Raw genomic sequence first — 16,817 nt, 5'->3', positions numbered from 1 at the left:
GCAAAGCAGAATTGCAGTAGCTCAAAAGAATGTGAGATGTGCAGATTTAGAAACACCTCCACTACAAATGTTTATATGAACTATTTGTGCTTGACTTTGTGTTAGCTTCTTCCAAGCTCATATTGGTCTTATCAGCCACAGTTGGACACACTGTACCTTAACCTCAACATAGTGATGTCGCTTTGATCTTCTTTGAGAATGAAGGACAACTGACTTTGGGCATTACTTAACTTTTCTGGAGACTTTCTCCTCTGCAAAATGAGAAGATTGGACTAGATGACTTTTAAAACCTCTTTCAGTTCTGTTCATGATCTTAGATCATCTTTCCTTCCAATAACAGAGAACAAGAGAACAGGTCATCAGGAATTAAGTACATAATGAGAATGTCTTCTTCAAAACAATCAGTATTCGAACACTTGCTATTTGCCTAGATGGACAATTTAAAGCATATGTTTACCTTTCAACTATGTATGGTACTCTTAAGCTAACTTGACCTTGAATATATCAACATCTACAGCCATACCTGAATTAAAGGCAAAGGGAAAGGCCATACTGGGGAATGACTGTCATTCTTCCAGGTTCACTGTATAATTTCCACTGCAAAATAGAAGGACTCCTTTAATAATTGCAATTGACTTGCCTATTTGCTTATCTTGAACAAAAAAAATAATTGTAGTAATTCTATAAAGCTAGAAATAGATTTTTCCAAGAATAAAATGTCACATACTGTTCTTAGTGTCATTGGTTAAATGTATATTTAATTGAAAATGACAACCATATATTGAGAATAACTCAGAGATTCTTTCATCAATTACACTTGATAACACTATATGGAACACTGAAAATGAAAGATAGGAAGAATTGTTTCACATCTGACACTTGGAGAGGGAAGGAAGAGAATTTTTTAAAAAAAATCTGTTGTAGCCACATTGTCTCTTACCCTAAGGTTGGAGGTTGGCCTGTTTTTAGTTTATGGTGTTATTCATTGCATCTGAAGACTGTTTAATTTTTCATGCCCAATCTCTGACACACAATGTCTACGTGACTTTGGGGAAATTATATAACCTTTCAGTGACTGATACAACTTTCTGAGACTAAGTTCCAGATTTAAATTGAAATAGGATTTTCCTCACTGGGAATTCCCTATGCCAGTGAAAATATGGGTTCAGAGGCAGAAAAAATACTTTAATCTTTCATAGTTTTACATATACTAATTCTTAAGTAACAGACTAAAGACACTTTGAAGATCCTCAACCAGCTCAAAATGATTTTATTCCAGGGACTCAATACCTCATTTTATTTCTTTGGCCATTTCCACTGTTGCCATCAGTCATCTGGGGCTAGCCCAAAATGCACCCATGAACTGAATAGTCTTGGGTTCCACACTAATAGCAATAAACATCCAATGTTTTGTGTTTGTGATACTGATATTGCAATTCCTGCTTGGACTAGGCTATGTCAGCTGCATTGAGTTCAGACAAGTTATCCTATCCACACACTCCACTGTTGGCTTCCACTTAACCCAAAGAGCTGATAGTTCGTGAGTAAGATAGTGCATGAGCAAATTTGCGTTGCACAAATTCATTACTTCACAAGATCCCAAATACGTCAAAATAGTCCCAATGACCACTCTCCTAAATTCTCGACTGCTCAGTGGTACCTCTAGAATGACAGAGCATGGGGGAAATAGATCCATTATAGTGTAGGTAATATTATCCTGGACTCCTTCCCTCTTATCACAAAAATATCTAAGCAGTTCCTTTTTGCTATAAATTATTAGATGAGGAACAACTGAGGGACCTAGAGATTTTTTGCCTTCCTGTGTGTGTGTCTTATTTTGAAATATACATTTTATTCCAGACTGATTTAGCCTGAGTATAATAGAAATGACATTGGATGAATTAATAACATTGGTCAAGAGGATAAGAGTCCAAATCTTGTCTTTGCCAATTGTGCATCCTTAAGCTTGTGATTAATTTTTTGTAAGTAATTATTTCAGATCTTAATTCCATAGTATCTATAGTAATCAAATAGTGTTAGAGAGTCAGATTAAATAGTCCCTGAGGTTGATTCCAGTTTCAAATCCTATGTGTTCGAATACAGAGTACAGTAGGTCTATCAGTTCTTTTGATTTATATGTTATAGCTTATTTATCCTTTAAAATATTTTTTTTTATTTTTGTATTTGGCTATTATATTCTAGTTAGCTTATTTTGTGCTTATTGTCAATTAAACACCACTCATATCCATTCAAGCCTTTTCCATAGGAACTACTAGGAAGGCAAGTTTTCCTAATCTTGTAACTGATTTTTAAAAAGCTAAGTGTCAAACTTTACATTTATTCAACAAAAAACATTTTAAATAAAATTTATTTTTTTAATTATTAAACATTTATTTTTTCTCTATTCTACCTTTCCCCATCTTGAAAAAAAAGAAAGAAAAATAAAACCCATGTAACAAATAAGTATCTCCAAGCAAAACAAATTCACATATTGTTCATATCCCAAAAATGCATGTCTCATTTAATATCTTAGCCCATCACCCCTTGATAAAGAGGAGAGCATCCTTTAGTACCTGGCCTCTGAATTCATGATTGATCATTGTATTGATCAAAGTTTTTAAGTCTTTCAAAATTATTTTTCTTCTTACAATGTTGATGAAAGTAAAATTAGCATGAAATTCCCTCAGCTTTCTCATAGTCATTCTTCTTCCTCTTTACAGGTTAAACAGTGGTAAATAAGACTGGCATTGATATTTAGTCACCAGATTGGCATCTAGAAGATGTCAAAGAACTTAATCAGCTTCATGGCAGAAACAAATACTTCCAGCAACATTCACTCAGTGTTTCCTTGGCCACCATTTGCTGGCAAAAAATCCTTTAAAACATCTGTGATTCTCTGCAATACTGTTTGCCCACATGCAATTTATGAATAATTCCTTAAGCAATTTAAAAATGTGTAGTTCCTCTAATCCCTGCTCTTCAGAATGCTAAGGCTGGTGGATAATGCGCTCAGGAGATCTGTGTTTCAGAACAGCAAAACTGATTGGGTTTTCTCACAAATTCTGGTACCATTTTAATCAACCCTGCCCAGCTCAAAGATGGAGCAGGTTAAAGTTTTGGTGCTGATCAGCAGTGGTATTGGCCCAGTGGGTGGACACTTTACTTCTAGCTTGGGCAAACTGATTGGGCAAACTCAGTTTCAGAAATGAAATTATATAGGTAATGATTGAAATTGAATAATTTTAGATTTTTTTCCATGCCAAATGTTCCTTGATATGTTAAAAAGGTCACAAAAAGCACATGGATATTTCAATGAAACTTTTTTCTGTAATTGTAAACCCAATTATTTCTGAAAGTCATTTATCAAAAACTTGCAAGAGGCTGAGGACACAAAGACAAAATGCCCTAAATTCTACTGGGGGAAAATAACTGCTGAAATTGCCGTGTATTATACTCATTTGTGTTCATGTTATAACCCATAAATAGAATGTAAACTCCTTGAAGGTAGGGATTGTTCTTTTTTCTTTCTTTCATCTTTCTATTCTTGATACCAAATATAGCACTTGGCACACTTGAAAAATGACTGTGAAATAATGAATGAATGAATGAATGAGAAGACACCATTGGGTAAGAAAGGAAAGGGTTACCATAGAAAGTACCACACTACCTGAATCTTGAAAATGACAGAGGATTCTAAAAGGAAAAGATAAAGGAATACATGCCAGTCCTTAGGGACAACCTTTATGAAAGCACTGAAGTAGGACAAGAAATGCTAAGTTCAAGGAAAAACTCCTATGTCTGTTTGACTGGGACATTAATACATGAAACAGATAAGTACAAAACGAGTCTGAAAAGACAGAAGGTCAGAAGATCATGGAGGGCTTTAAATGACAGATTGTGGGATTTGTATTTTATTTTCAGACAACATAGATCCAGAAAAAAGAATTCTGAGCAGGGATATGAGATGGTAATGGCAACAAAAATGTGATAGATTTTTAAAATTTAGATTTTTTAATTTATTTATTTTTAATTTCAAATAAATTTAAATAAAAATGTTTTTAATTTTTTAAAAAATTAAGATTTTAATTTAAAATTTCTAAATAAAAAAGAATACTACTAATGGAGTCAAGGGAATGTCTCCCCTGATGTGTCATGATCATTTAAAACTTAAAACTTAACATTTTCAAAATATGCTATCTTTCCAAAGCCACCTCCAAACATCACTGTTTCTGTTAACAGAAGCACCATTTTTCAGATTGCAACCACAAAATTATCCTTGAAGCTTTCCTTTGTCTCTTTACCCACCTCCATGTCTAATTAATTGCCAAGATATGCTGATGTGTGTGTGTGTGTGTGTGTGTGTGTGTGAGAGAGAGAGAGAGAGACAGAGACAGAGACAGAGAGAGAGAGAGATTAATTTGCTTAAAAAAGAAGCAGGCAGGGGCCATTTTTGTTTTTTCTTTGTATCCTCAGCCCTTGGCATAGTGCCTTGTACCCAGTGAATGCTAAAAATGCATATTGATTGATTGATGACAACCACAATCACATTGAACAGAAATATAGAGCATCTTTCTTCAGGGTAGAGAGCTGGGCTTCCCTTTTGGTTAATTAATTTTTTTATTAATAAGGTCCCTGATTTTCACCCCAAGGATTCCCACTTTGGTATCCTTTCCTCTTTCAAAAACCTTGAGAATTAATATCTCAATACAATTCAACGCATTAATAAAATAAAATAAAAAATAAAAATATGTTCCATGTGTACATCTGTATATATGTGTGTATACACATACACACATATGGTGGGGGCAGAGGAGGGGGAAAACAATCCTAGTTGTCAAGGAACTCACATTCTAATGGAGGTGACAGTATGCCTATAACTATAGGCATATTGCAAACAAGATACACAGAAGACAAATCGAAAATAATCAGGAGAGAGAAGGGGATCAAGAAAAAGCTTCTCGCAGAAGGTGAGATTTTAGCTGGGATTTGAAGGAAACCAGGGAAGGGGAGTGGTGCCGGATAGAGTGCTAAGTCAGGAGTTCTCATCTTCCTGAGTTCAAATCCAGCCTCAGACACTTACCAGTTGTATGACCCTAGGCACTTAACCCTGTTTACCTCAATTTTCTGAGTTGAAAAGAAGGAAATGACAAACCACTCCAGTATTTTTGTCAAGAAAACTCAAAATGGGGGGCGGAGCCAAGATGGTGGAGTAGGAAGACGCACATACACATAGCTCTGAACCCACAGCCCATAGAACTTCTGTAAAAAAGAATGCCCGGCGAATTCTGGAGCAGCAGAGTCCACAGAACGGTGGAGTGGAGATTTCTGTTCCAGAGAGCCTGCAAACCCCTCGCAAAAGGTCCGTCATGCTGCGGACATGGAGCCGAGCACAGCCCTGCTGTGGCAGCGCCGAGAGGAGCAGATCCGAGTGGGCTTCAGGGACAGAATCTCCAGCGGCTGCACGGGTCCCTCCACCCACAGGTGACGGGGGTCGGTAAGAGGGTCTCTTTGGCGGGTCGAGAGGGGAGTGGGGTGCCCCCATAACTCAGGCCCCCTCGGGAGGCAGCAGCAGAGGCAGGGGCGGACCAGGGCTCCCCAAGCAGGCAGGAGCCTGGATCCATTGTTGAAGGTTTCTGCATAAACCCCCTGAGGAAACTGTGCCCGCGAGGTGGCCCTGCCCCCACCTGAGCACCTGAACTTAATCTCACACTGAATAGCAGCCCTGCCCCCGCCCAAAGCCCTGAGGCTGGGAAGCAGCATTTGAATCTCAGACACCAAGCGCTGGCTGGGAGGATCTGGAGGTGAAGTGGGTGTGAAGAGAATATTCAGAAGTCAAGTCACTGGCTGGGAAAATGCCCAGAAAAGGGAAAAAAAATAAGACTATAGAAGGTTACTTTCTTGGTGAACAGGCATTTCCTCCCTTCCTTTCTGATGAGGAAGAACAATGCTTACCATCAGGGATAGACACAGAAGTCAAGGCTTCTGTATCCCAGCCCACTCAATGGGCTCAGGCCATGGAAGAGCTCGAAAAGGAATTTGAAAATCAAGTTAGAGAGGTGGAGGAAAAACTGGGAAGAGAAATGAGACACATGCAGTCAAAGCATGAGCAGCAGGTCAGCACCCTGCTAAAGGAGACCCAAAAAAAATGCTGAAGAAAATAACACCTTGAAAAATAGGCTAACTCAATTGCCAAAAGAGGTTCAAAAAGCCAATGAGGAGAAGAATGCTTTCAAAAGCAGAATTGCCAAATGGAAAAGGAGGTTCAAAAGCTCACTGAAGAAAATAGTTCTTTCAAAAGTAGAATGGAACAGATGGAGGCTAATGACTTTATGAGAAACCAAGAAATCACAAAACAAAAAGAAAAGAATGAAAAAATAGAAGATAATGTGAAATATCTCATTGGAAAAACAACTGACCTGGAAAATAGAACCAGGAGAGACAATTTAAAAATTATGGGCCTACCTGAAAGCCTTGATCAAAAAAAGAGCCTAGACATCATCTTTCATGAAATTATCAAGGAAAATTGCCCTGAGATTCTAGAACCAGAGGGCAAAATAAGTCTTCAAGGAATCCACAGAACACCTCCTGAAAGAGATCCAAAAAGAGAAACTCCTAGGAACATTGTGGCCAAATTCCAGAGTTCCCTGGTCAAGGAGAAAATATTGCAAGCAGCTAGAAAGAAACAATTCAAGTATTGTGGAAATACAATCAGGATAACACAAGATCTAGCAGCTTCTACATTAAGGGATCGAAGGGCATGGAATAGGATATTCCAGAAGTCAAAGGAACTAGGACTAAAACCAAGAATCACCTACCCAGAAAAACTGAGTATAATACTTCAGGGGAAAAATTGGTCTTTCAATGAAATAGAGGACTTTCAAGCATTCTTGATGAAAAGACCAGAGCTGAAAAGAAAATTTGACTTTCCAACACAAGAATGAAGAGAAGCAAGAAAAGGTAAACAGCAAAGAGAAGTCATAAGGGACTTACTAAAGTTGAACTGCTTACATTCCTACATGGAAAGACAATATTTGTAACTCTTGAAACTTTTCAGTATCTGGGTAGTTGGTGGGATTACACACACATACATGCACATGCACACGCACACACACATAGAGACAGAGTGCACAGAGTGAATTGAAGAGGATGGGATCATATCTTAAAAAAATGAAATCAAGCAGTGAGAGAGAAATATATTGGGAGGAGAAAGGGAGAAATTGAATGGGGAAAATTATGTCTCATAAAAGAGGCAAGCAAAAGACTTACTAGTGGAGGGATAAAGAGGGGAGGGGAGAGAAAAACATGAAGTTTACTCTCATCACATTCCACTAAAGGAAGGAATAAAATGCACACTCATTTGGGTATGAAAACCTATCTTACAATACAGGAAACTGGGGGGTAAGGGGATAAGCAGGGTGGGGGGGAGGATGGAAGGGAGGGTATGGGGAGGAGCGAGCAATCTGAGGTCAACACTCATGGGGAGGGACAGGATCAAAAGAGAGAATAGAAGTAATGGGGGACAGGATAGGATGGAGGGAAATATAGTTAGTCTTATACAACACGACTATTATGGAAGTCATATGCAAAACTACACAGATTTGGCCTATATTGAATTGCCTGCCTTCCAAAGGGAAGGGGTGGGGAGGGAGGGAGGAAGAGAAGTTGGAACTCAAAGTTTTAGGAACAACTGTCAAGTACTGTTCTTGCCACTAGGAGATAAGAAATACAGGTAAAGGGGTATAGAAAGTTATCTGGCCCTACAGGACAAAAGAGAAGATGGAGACAAGGGCAGAGAGGGATGATAGAAGAGAGGGAAGATTGGTGATAGGGGCAATTAAAATGCTCGGGGTTTTGGGGGGGGACAAAAGGGGAGAAAATTTGGGAGGGGACAAAAGGGGAGAAAATTTGGAACCCAAAATTTTGTGAAAATGAATGTTAAAAGTTAAATAAATAAAGAAAGAAAAAGAAAAAAGAAAAAAAAGAAAAAAAAAAAAAGAAAACTCGAAATGCCATCATGAAGAGTCGTACTTGACTGAAAACAACTGAATAACAAAAGGAAAGCCAGGAAGTAGAGAGGAGAAGGGAGAAAATTCCAGGGCTAGTTTGACTGATCAAGACATTGTTGATGTCTTCAGTGCCATTTCCACTTCTTTTTATAGCACATGTGGTACTGTGTTACGAAAGTCCAAATGGAAGTGGTTCTAGTATCATTGATAGGGGACAAAGTTTGTAATAATAATCTTTACAAACCTTTTCTACTTCTCATAGACACATATTAGGCATTAAAGCATTTGTCATATTCTCTTGAATCTGTTGAGATGGGGGGAAAGAGAAATTAGAGAAATTGGGAAACAAAAAATAAATTGAGATTTTAAAAATGTTGCAGCATGATCAAATATCCATACAATTGAAACCTTCTCCTACAAGGTGGCATTATTTTAATCATAAAATTATATCAGGGAAAGGTTTTTTGCTCTATCAAATCATACTTTCCAATTGACTTCCATTACACCATGGGAAAAGCTTAGGTCTCAAGATATAATGAAAATCACACTTCAGAAGCATAGCAGTAATTTCAAAAAGCATTTGCCATTGAATTTAAGCACATGAGCACTTTATTCCCATGGAAGAAAAATAAATCAAATGAGCGATTGATTCTTAAGATATTTGCAAAGAATAATGTAAGCTGCCATTAATTTCCATTTTATTGGGTGTTCTGATTGACTTGATGGGTCATAAATGTGTAATTAACTATGTCTAGCCATTGCTCCAGGTGTTCAGAACAAGCAGAAATCAATATCCAAAGCAGTGATGAGCAGAATTAGTTTTCAGTAGAAATGGAAGGGTTGTAAAGGAAGGGAACAAATTTAGCAAATAGTGGGTTTTATATTGTACTTATCAATAAAATGATCAATGAATACAAATTGGTATTTTCTCAGAAAAAAAAAACCTAATATTAGTCTGAGGTTTCCATTATTAGTCTGCACATATTAAATTTTAGTAAATCATGAGATAATGTGTGACCACTAAGTGACTGAGAGGCACATGTAGTATTTACAGGTGTCATGGAACTCAGAGATCATCTGAATGAAATCTCTTAATTTCAGATAATACAACTGAGGCTGAATTGGATGAAGTAGTTTAGTAACTAAATAGCAGAGCTGCAATTTGAACTTAGATCCTCTGACGAAAAAATTCAACATACCACGTAGTGATGATTAAACCTGAGAGAGCTTTTGAAAGCAATTCTTAGATTCTGACAGGTATTACACACACACACACACACACACACACACACACACACACACACACAGGCTTTTGGAGAAGAGGGTCAGAATGGACATATGCATGAAACATTTTATATCTATCTATCTATATCTATATCTATATCTATACATATATAATGAACTATTGTTCTAATTGATTTTGCCTGAAACTTCAGTAAATGAAAATACCAAGAGTGAGATGGATTTGTACATGATTAGGACTAAGTGTAAAGGTACCAGGCTTGTTGCACAGCCCAATCAGAATATAGGGAGATAAAGATGGAGCAATGATTCATGTGCCCAGTAATTATACATTAATATCTATAATGTGGAATATCAACAATACCACCCTGAAATCAAAGGGAAAAAATAAGATTATTCATACCTGTGTAATTCACGGTCCAGCACCACAAGTTCTTGGCCAAGACAAAGACATCTTCAGGCTGTTGATGTGAAGGGAGAGATGGACATTTGACTTTTGCTAGCTTTTCTCATTTTCCTCATGTATAAAAAGAGAGGATCAGATGATTTTGTCTATAATTTCAGAAATGTAAATATGACTTGTCCAAGTTCATGGAATCAGTAAGGGACAGAGCCAAATTCTAACATTTCCGTGTTTATTGGGTTTTTTTTTAATATCACTTCTAGGGTAGCTTTGAGCTGTAAATAAAAGCAGTGCTTTTCCCTGCTATATTACCTTTTTTTGAATGACAAAAGCTTGATCTGAGTTTCCGTATGATTAACTGTTTTTCATAGTGGAAAATTTGAATATTTCACAAACACATACATTTCTATTTCTAGCTTCAATAAAACAAACTATATTCTCCCCGTTTCCATTTCAAGAGGGTCATAGCTCACACAGATAAGAAGACTCTTTTCCTTTTCCCATCCTCAATCTGATTACTTTCCTGTCCTTTGCATTCTTCCCAATACAAAACAACGATTTCCCCTTATTCTCTTAGTATAAAGAATTATTGGCTGTCATGTAGAGCTATATGTAGAGTTCAATAGCTGGAATATTATCCCAGACAACAACAATATGAAGGGGAGGAGGTCAACCTGTTTCCCTCCCTTGGCATTCCAGATATTCCAGACCATGTGACTGAGTTTTTCAAAAGCCCACATCATGGATGTTGGGGGTAAGGTGGAGAAAGTAAGTAAACAGTTACTGGGTGGCTGGTTAAGGGTAGAGGTGGAAGGATAAATCTCTCCCTTTCCCACAATAATTGCCCCCAACTGACACAGGTAGTAAGTGGCTAGTGGATGTGGGAGCATTGCAACCTTATTTTAGCTGGGTGGTAGCTATTCAATCAAAACACTGCTCTTTCTCTAGGAAGCAGAAAGTATCTAATTTTTGGAGTTCTTTAGGAGCTGAAGTGCCTCAGTTTTCCAGGCAACAACCATGGTTGAAAAAAAAAAACACATGTCCCTTCTTCAGAGAATCTTGGGCCCTGTCAGTTTCTAGTCACCCCCTTTAGGACCACCATTCCTTGATCTTAATAAGGTCTGCAGAAGCACAACCTTCTCTTCGAACAACAAATTTTTCTCACAAGACCAGTATTCTGCATTATCAACTGTTTCTATCCTAGGGGAGAGAAATCCTTCTTATGCTTCTTCAGTTAAGAGAAGGTAAACAAAACAAAACACATGGGAATTTGCTTTATCTAGAGCACAGTTTTTCTCTTCCTTTATGGGAACACACAAAACTTCAGCAACCCAGGTAATCTTCCACTGAGAGGTCACCAAACAACTTAACCAGCTGAGAGCATTACCTGCATTGTCACTAGACTTATGCACCTTTCTTTTTCAGGAAGACTGGTTCCTACATATCCCCAAAGACTTCTTTTCTCTTTGTTAGTTCCTTGCTAGGGAGGTGACTTAGGGTTGAACTAGATTTCCAGGGGCATTTTTGTATCAACATAGAATATCTAGATTTGTCATGGTGATGAACAGATTAGAACCACCAAGTCAGTATGATGAATTATTAGTGACAAAACGTGATGTTCTTTTCCAAGATCCTATAGTTGGACCTATCTGCTGACAGTACTGTTGACCACCCTCTGTTCCTGGATACTTTGGCCTTTCTAGGTTTTTATAACACTAGTTTCTCCTAGTTCTTCTCCTATCTGATCATTCTTCTATCTCCTCTGCTAGCTCAACATTCATATCATGGCCCCTATTTTTCTCTTCACTTTTAGTCTTAATACCTTCATCAGGTCTCTTAGCTTTATCATATCTATACTGTGTATATATCTATATGTGTATGTGTATATATATATGTATACATATACACACATACATATTTACATGTGTGTATATGTGGGTATATATATATATACAAATATATATAACACATAGGTACACAGGTGTTCATATCTATGCATAATGTGTCCCAAAAGTCTTAATGGAATTTTAAACTATTCAAGCTTAATTATTACGCTGTTAAAGCTAAAATTAAACTGACTTTTGAAAACCCTATGTATATACACATATATGTGTCTAAATGTGTGTGTATTGTATATATATATAAATATATATCTATAATTAGTAATAAATATAGTTAGCATATTTGTTATATTTAGAATTTAGAAATAAAGAACTCAATAAGAGTTGAAATCTATACAAAAGTGAAACCAATATTTCAGAATGTACTTTGCACATACATACATATATAAATCCAGAAACATATAAGAACCCAGGAAGAAAACTTCAAAACAGAAACCCCCTGATAAAAATAAAGTTGCCAAATTTAAGCCTACCTGTAGCAAAGAGGAGTAATGGGGGTGGGGGTAGAAAGATGCTATTTATAATTCCAAGTCAAAGTTATACTGCAAATTCTTTGCCTTTCTATTCACATAACCTCATTTACCCAAGGCCTTGACTGATCTCTCTGTGGGAAAAACATCCTTTAGTTACTCCCAAAATTTGTATATGCTACAGTATTGGATTCAGTCCCCTGCAAAGTAGAAAAGAATTTTTTTTTTAAATCAATGTTTGAAATCCCTTTACTTAAATAAATGCTCAAATATTTACATGAAACTGTGATATCATTGATAGATTTCCCCCAAGAACACAGATCACAAAGCAGCCATGCCTACTCACCCTATGCAACTTTTATCCTTGTCTTCCCATAAATTCACCATAAGGGGGCCACTTAATATGCTAGAGAGGTCCCTCATTTTGTCCCGATACTAAGAAGATACCAGTGATAGTTTACTACTGACCACTTGCCTTTGTCATATAAATAGCCTTTATTATATTAATTTTTGATACATTTTCCTAAGGCTATCCTCTTTTATTCTTATCTGGATTTGCTTAATTGTTATATGTTGTAAGCACCATACTCATTTCTGTATAATACTGTTTTCACACACACATGGTCTCATATATATATATAAATACTATGTGTGTGTGTGTGTGTGTGTGTGTGTGTGTGTGTAAAAAGAGAGGGGGTGTAGATCTGAAGAACTAATTTGTACATGAAGGATGATAATTGGTAGAAATGTCCTTTCTACTCTATATTACCCATTTTTCATTATTAATAACTTGTTGGAATAAGTCAGTGGTTCAAAAGTATGTATATCCTTTTCTTATTCTTTTTCCTTCTAGCTTTACAAAAAAATTCTTTTGTCTAAGAAGTCAGTGATCTTACTGTAAGACAATTAAGAAATTAATCTCAGTAATAAATATTTTCCTATTATATATATCACCACTACACACACACACACATATATATACACCACTATATATACCAACATATATATGTGTAAATACATATATATTTATAAATATATATATATATATATATATCTCACCACTTTAATTTTGTATGTTATTTGTTGCTCACCTTAGTCTCTACCTGTTCTTTTCCCCAATAAATTATTCATGAGGCAGAGGTGTGCTGCTTCTGTGTAATCTATGTCTTTCACCTCTCTTGTTCCTTGATCTATGTCTTCCAAAATAGTTTTCACAGTTCTGTCCTATTCTTACCTTTGCAATGAAGTCACCAACCTGTATCAAAGCTGTTTTGATTTAATTTGGAGGGTCTTATTGAGTTGTTTTTTGTATCTCTTCATCTTCTGTTTGTGCTTAACCTGTAATTATTTTTATGGTGATCTTTGTGCATATATTTACCATGAGCACTATAGTATGAGATGATCAAGTATCCCATAGACTGATGTTTCTTCTTGACTTTGGGCACACCATAAGAACAACTCTGTTCCTTTACTCGCTTCATCAAGGAACATGTGCGAGCCCTCCTTCCATTTAACTGCAACTGCCTTCCTTTTTCTGATTTCACTCACAGCAAGAATGTCAAAGTTGATGCCATTATAGTGGAATGTAGACGCATCTTTCTTAAAAAATGCACACCAGCACTGTTGGTATACTGTCATACAGTTTCTTAGACCATCATGGAATAGTTGTAGTATCTTTAGAAATGCTTAAGTCTTTCCCTTACCTAAAAAAATGGTCGGGGGAAGACTTAAATTGGACCAATTTTCAGGTAAGTGTAGCTATGTGACCTCCAAAATGATTCTCCGTAATTTTACATCTTTTTAAGGAAGTCAGACTTAAAATATGGATAAAAGAGAGGGAAAAATGAATTAGATAAGAGGGAATGCACACAAGTTGGTTGTGCTTGAATTGCTCCAAGGATAATAAACTAATTGTGTGCCCTTTGTTTAAATAACTTTAAGAAATTTTTTTTATGGTTTAGTCATTCTTTTGTGTTGAACTTTAAGAAGCAGAAGATTACAATAATCATTAGCCTTAACAAATGTGTAATGTTAGCAAAAACAAATATGTAATGTTACTTGACCATAAGATCTCATCTCAGAATGTTGTTTTCAAATTTGGATTTGAAATTGAAGTGTGTTCAGACAGATGGCTGCCATGTAGGATTCCTTTCAAGTTGGGCAACTGTTTGTCTTGCTATTAAAGTAAAGTAATGTGATTGGATAGAAACATAAGATAAATTTTATTATGAGAAAATATAATGACCCCAGAATAGTTTCCTATAAAGTTTTCTCTTATAATTTTATCTCACTTCACCTATGTGTCTGCTTCCATATGGTAAATTATTTTTGTACACAGTATTCTTCTTGTATGTTACTTATGACTCACTGAATAAAATTTAACCCTCCCAAGCACAACAATAAGTTTTGAATCCTTTGCAATATTCTTCAATAAACAAAACAAGATCTGAATTTGAAAACTGTATGGTATAGTTAATTTTTCACTATAAAATTAATTTTCTCAAAAACAATATCTGAAAATGAGTATTCAGTTAAATTATTAATTTTGATATCTCTCAATAGCAATTCCCTCTCTTACTACTTTGCATTTAACTATCTTGAATTTGTTTTCATTTGTTATCTTTAAAATAATTCTCTATATACTTACAATTACAATAAATACATATGCAACATATGTACTTGTTGTCCTCCTCCATTAGAATGCAAGCTTTCTGAGAGAAATGTTTTTAGTCTTTCTATTCCAAGGGTCTATTAGAGTTCCAGGAACATAGTGTTAATCTAATGAATGCTTGTTGACTGATTGATCAATGCCACTGACCTCATACATTCTAAGAGCAAAGGTTAGACAGGGAAAAAATGAGAAAATCAAATAGAGTTTATAAGCCAACACGATCCTTAATAGCAGATTTTCTGCTTTTCAGAAAACTTGATCACATATAATCACATTTTATTCTCATAAATTTGTTTTTATCATAGAAGTTATGTATATTTCACTGATATTTTCATATTTATAAATTTTACAACCACCAAATTCAATAAAATTAGAACAGATATTGCATAATAAATAATAGAAAGTGTCTTACCCTTTTATTTGCAGCCTGACAGCACAGTGCTTAAGCTCTTAATAAATGTTTTATTCACTCATATCAATGACATATAAACTTATTACTTATTAAGCAGCAGAAATGGCTGTTTTATTTCATTCTTTAATCCCAGTGTCTTTCACAGAGTAGATGATTAAGAAATGATTTTTTAAATTTTTTAACATTTTATTTATGAAACAAAACAAGCATTTCCATAATGCAGTAGAATAATAAAAAGATGATTGCACATGATTTAATTGAATTGGTTGAATAAACTCACTATTTTCCTGTTTTCATTCATTTTCCTCTACAATTGCTTTCCCTTCCTGTTTGCTATATTCTCTTTACTCTTACTCTAACTTACATACTATTTACTTTTTATCCTTTTGGCTAGGAAAATACATAGTATTTTGCTTACTTTATAAAATAGTTTTAGCATCTAATCCCTTATAACCTCATAACACTACAATGATCCAAAATATTGTTTATGCCAAAAATCTGCTGTAAATAAATCAAAAGGCACAAGGGAGAAGGTCATGGGATAGTCTACCTTAAAAGAAGGGGTGGTCTGGTAAATGTTTGACAACTGGTTCTAAAAACATATACACATTGCACACTATTAAGTTTAATCCACATTACTAACATTTTGTCTATTATTTTCTTAAATATGGACAATCAAAATGGCTGAGATTCAATCAAAAACAGTAAAAGAAATTCTAAGTTTAGGTTAATGTGTACATTCCTGTTCATTGTGTTTTCTTAGATAATTCTGGGAAAATGTGGATCCTCCATTTTGTCAGAGAGGTGATATAGAAATTGATAAGTCTCTTTGACCAAGATTTGGGTGATCCAAGTCACATATCCCAAGACCCTTTTTGTAATATAGCCCAGTCTTTCATTGCAACATTTATTCTGTCATTGTTAACCAGTCAGAATTAATTTGCCACCCTCAGGAACATGTACTCTTCCAATGGCATATAAACTATAAGTCCACCAGCATCAGGGGTCTTTGGTCAATGAGAGATGGTCAAATGACCACCTTTTAATAACCCACCATTAATAATGTTGGCATTATTAATAAAATGATAAATCACCCAGAAATTGTCTCAAACTTTTTAAGTGTCACAATATCCCACTCTAAGATTCACAAAGTACTTGATGTCATTTCAACTCTGGTTCCTTGATAAGGTTGTTTTGTATTTTTAGAAAAAATTAAAAAGCACTTTAGTGTGTTCTAATCATTGTTTCTGGACATTCCTTTATCACCTAAAAGTGTAAGCACTGAAGCTTTAATTATCATCTTTTCTCTGAAAGGTACTACTTAATTGCCCCTTCAATAGCCTTAAAGTGTAAAAATAGCAGCCCCAGTCAGTGGACTAGTTCTCTTATTAGCTCTACCACTGATCCATTTTTCCACTTGGATGGGCATGAGGTTTTTCTGAAACTAGGGCTCCTTATAGTAGCTATGTCAGTCTTTGTTCTCCTAGTTTGTACTGTCAACAGTAAACTGTCACAGACAGAAAGCCACACATAAGACTGTCTATCAATTGTACAAATGGCATTCATTTTAAAAGAATAAGACAACACAGCAATAGAATACTGATGTTCTTTCAACTCCACAGAACACAATGATATGACTTTTCCTCATAAGAGTTTTAACCTAATTATCTCCAATTATTTCATTTGTTCATTCATCTAATACTTATTGGACA

General features: G+C 35.6%; 1 long non-coding RNA gene across 1 annotated transcript in view; it reads right to left on the bottom strand.

Annotated features, from left to right (window-relative positions):
• The window catches only part of LOC140511985 (uncharacterized), a 35,163-nt gene extending 20,355 nt beyond the window's left edge, over positions 1–14,808 (bottom strand). The window contains exons 1-2 of the long non-coding RNA XR_011969741.1: positions 14,670–14,808; positions 9,652–9,709 (exon numbers count right to left, since the gene is read on the bottom strand). This is a non-coding gene — a long non-coding RNA (uncharacterized lncRNA). The remainder of the gene's footprint in view (positions 1–9,651; positions 9,710–14,669) is intronic.
• Between the last annotated feature and the right edge of the window lie 2,009 nt (positions 14,809–16,817).

This window comes from Notamacropus eugenii, chromosome 6, assembly GCF_028372415.1.
Source record: "Notamacropus eugenii isolate mMacEug1 chromosome 6, mMacEug1.pri_v2, whole genome shotgun sequence".
NCBI lineage: Eukaryota > Metazoa > Chordata > Mammalia > Diprotodontia > Macropodidae > Notamacropus > Notamacropus eugenii.
The sequence above is the reverse complement of the archived record's forward strand: the minus strand, read 5'-3'. Positions and strand labels throughout refer to the sequence as shown.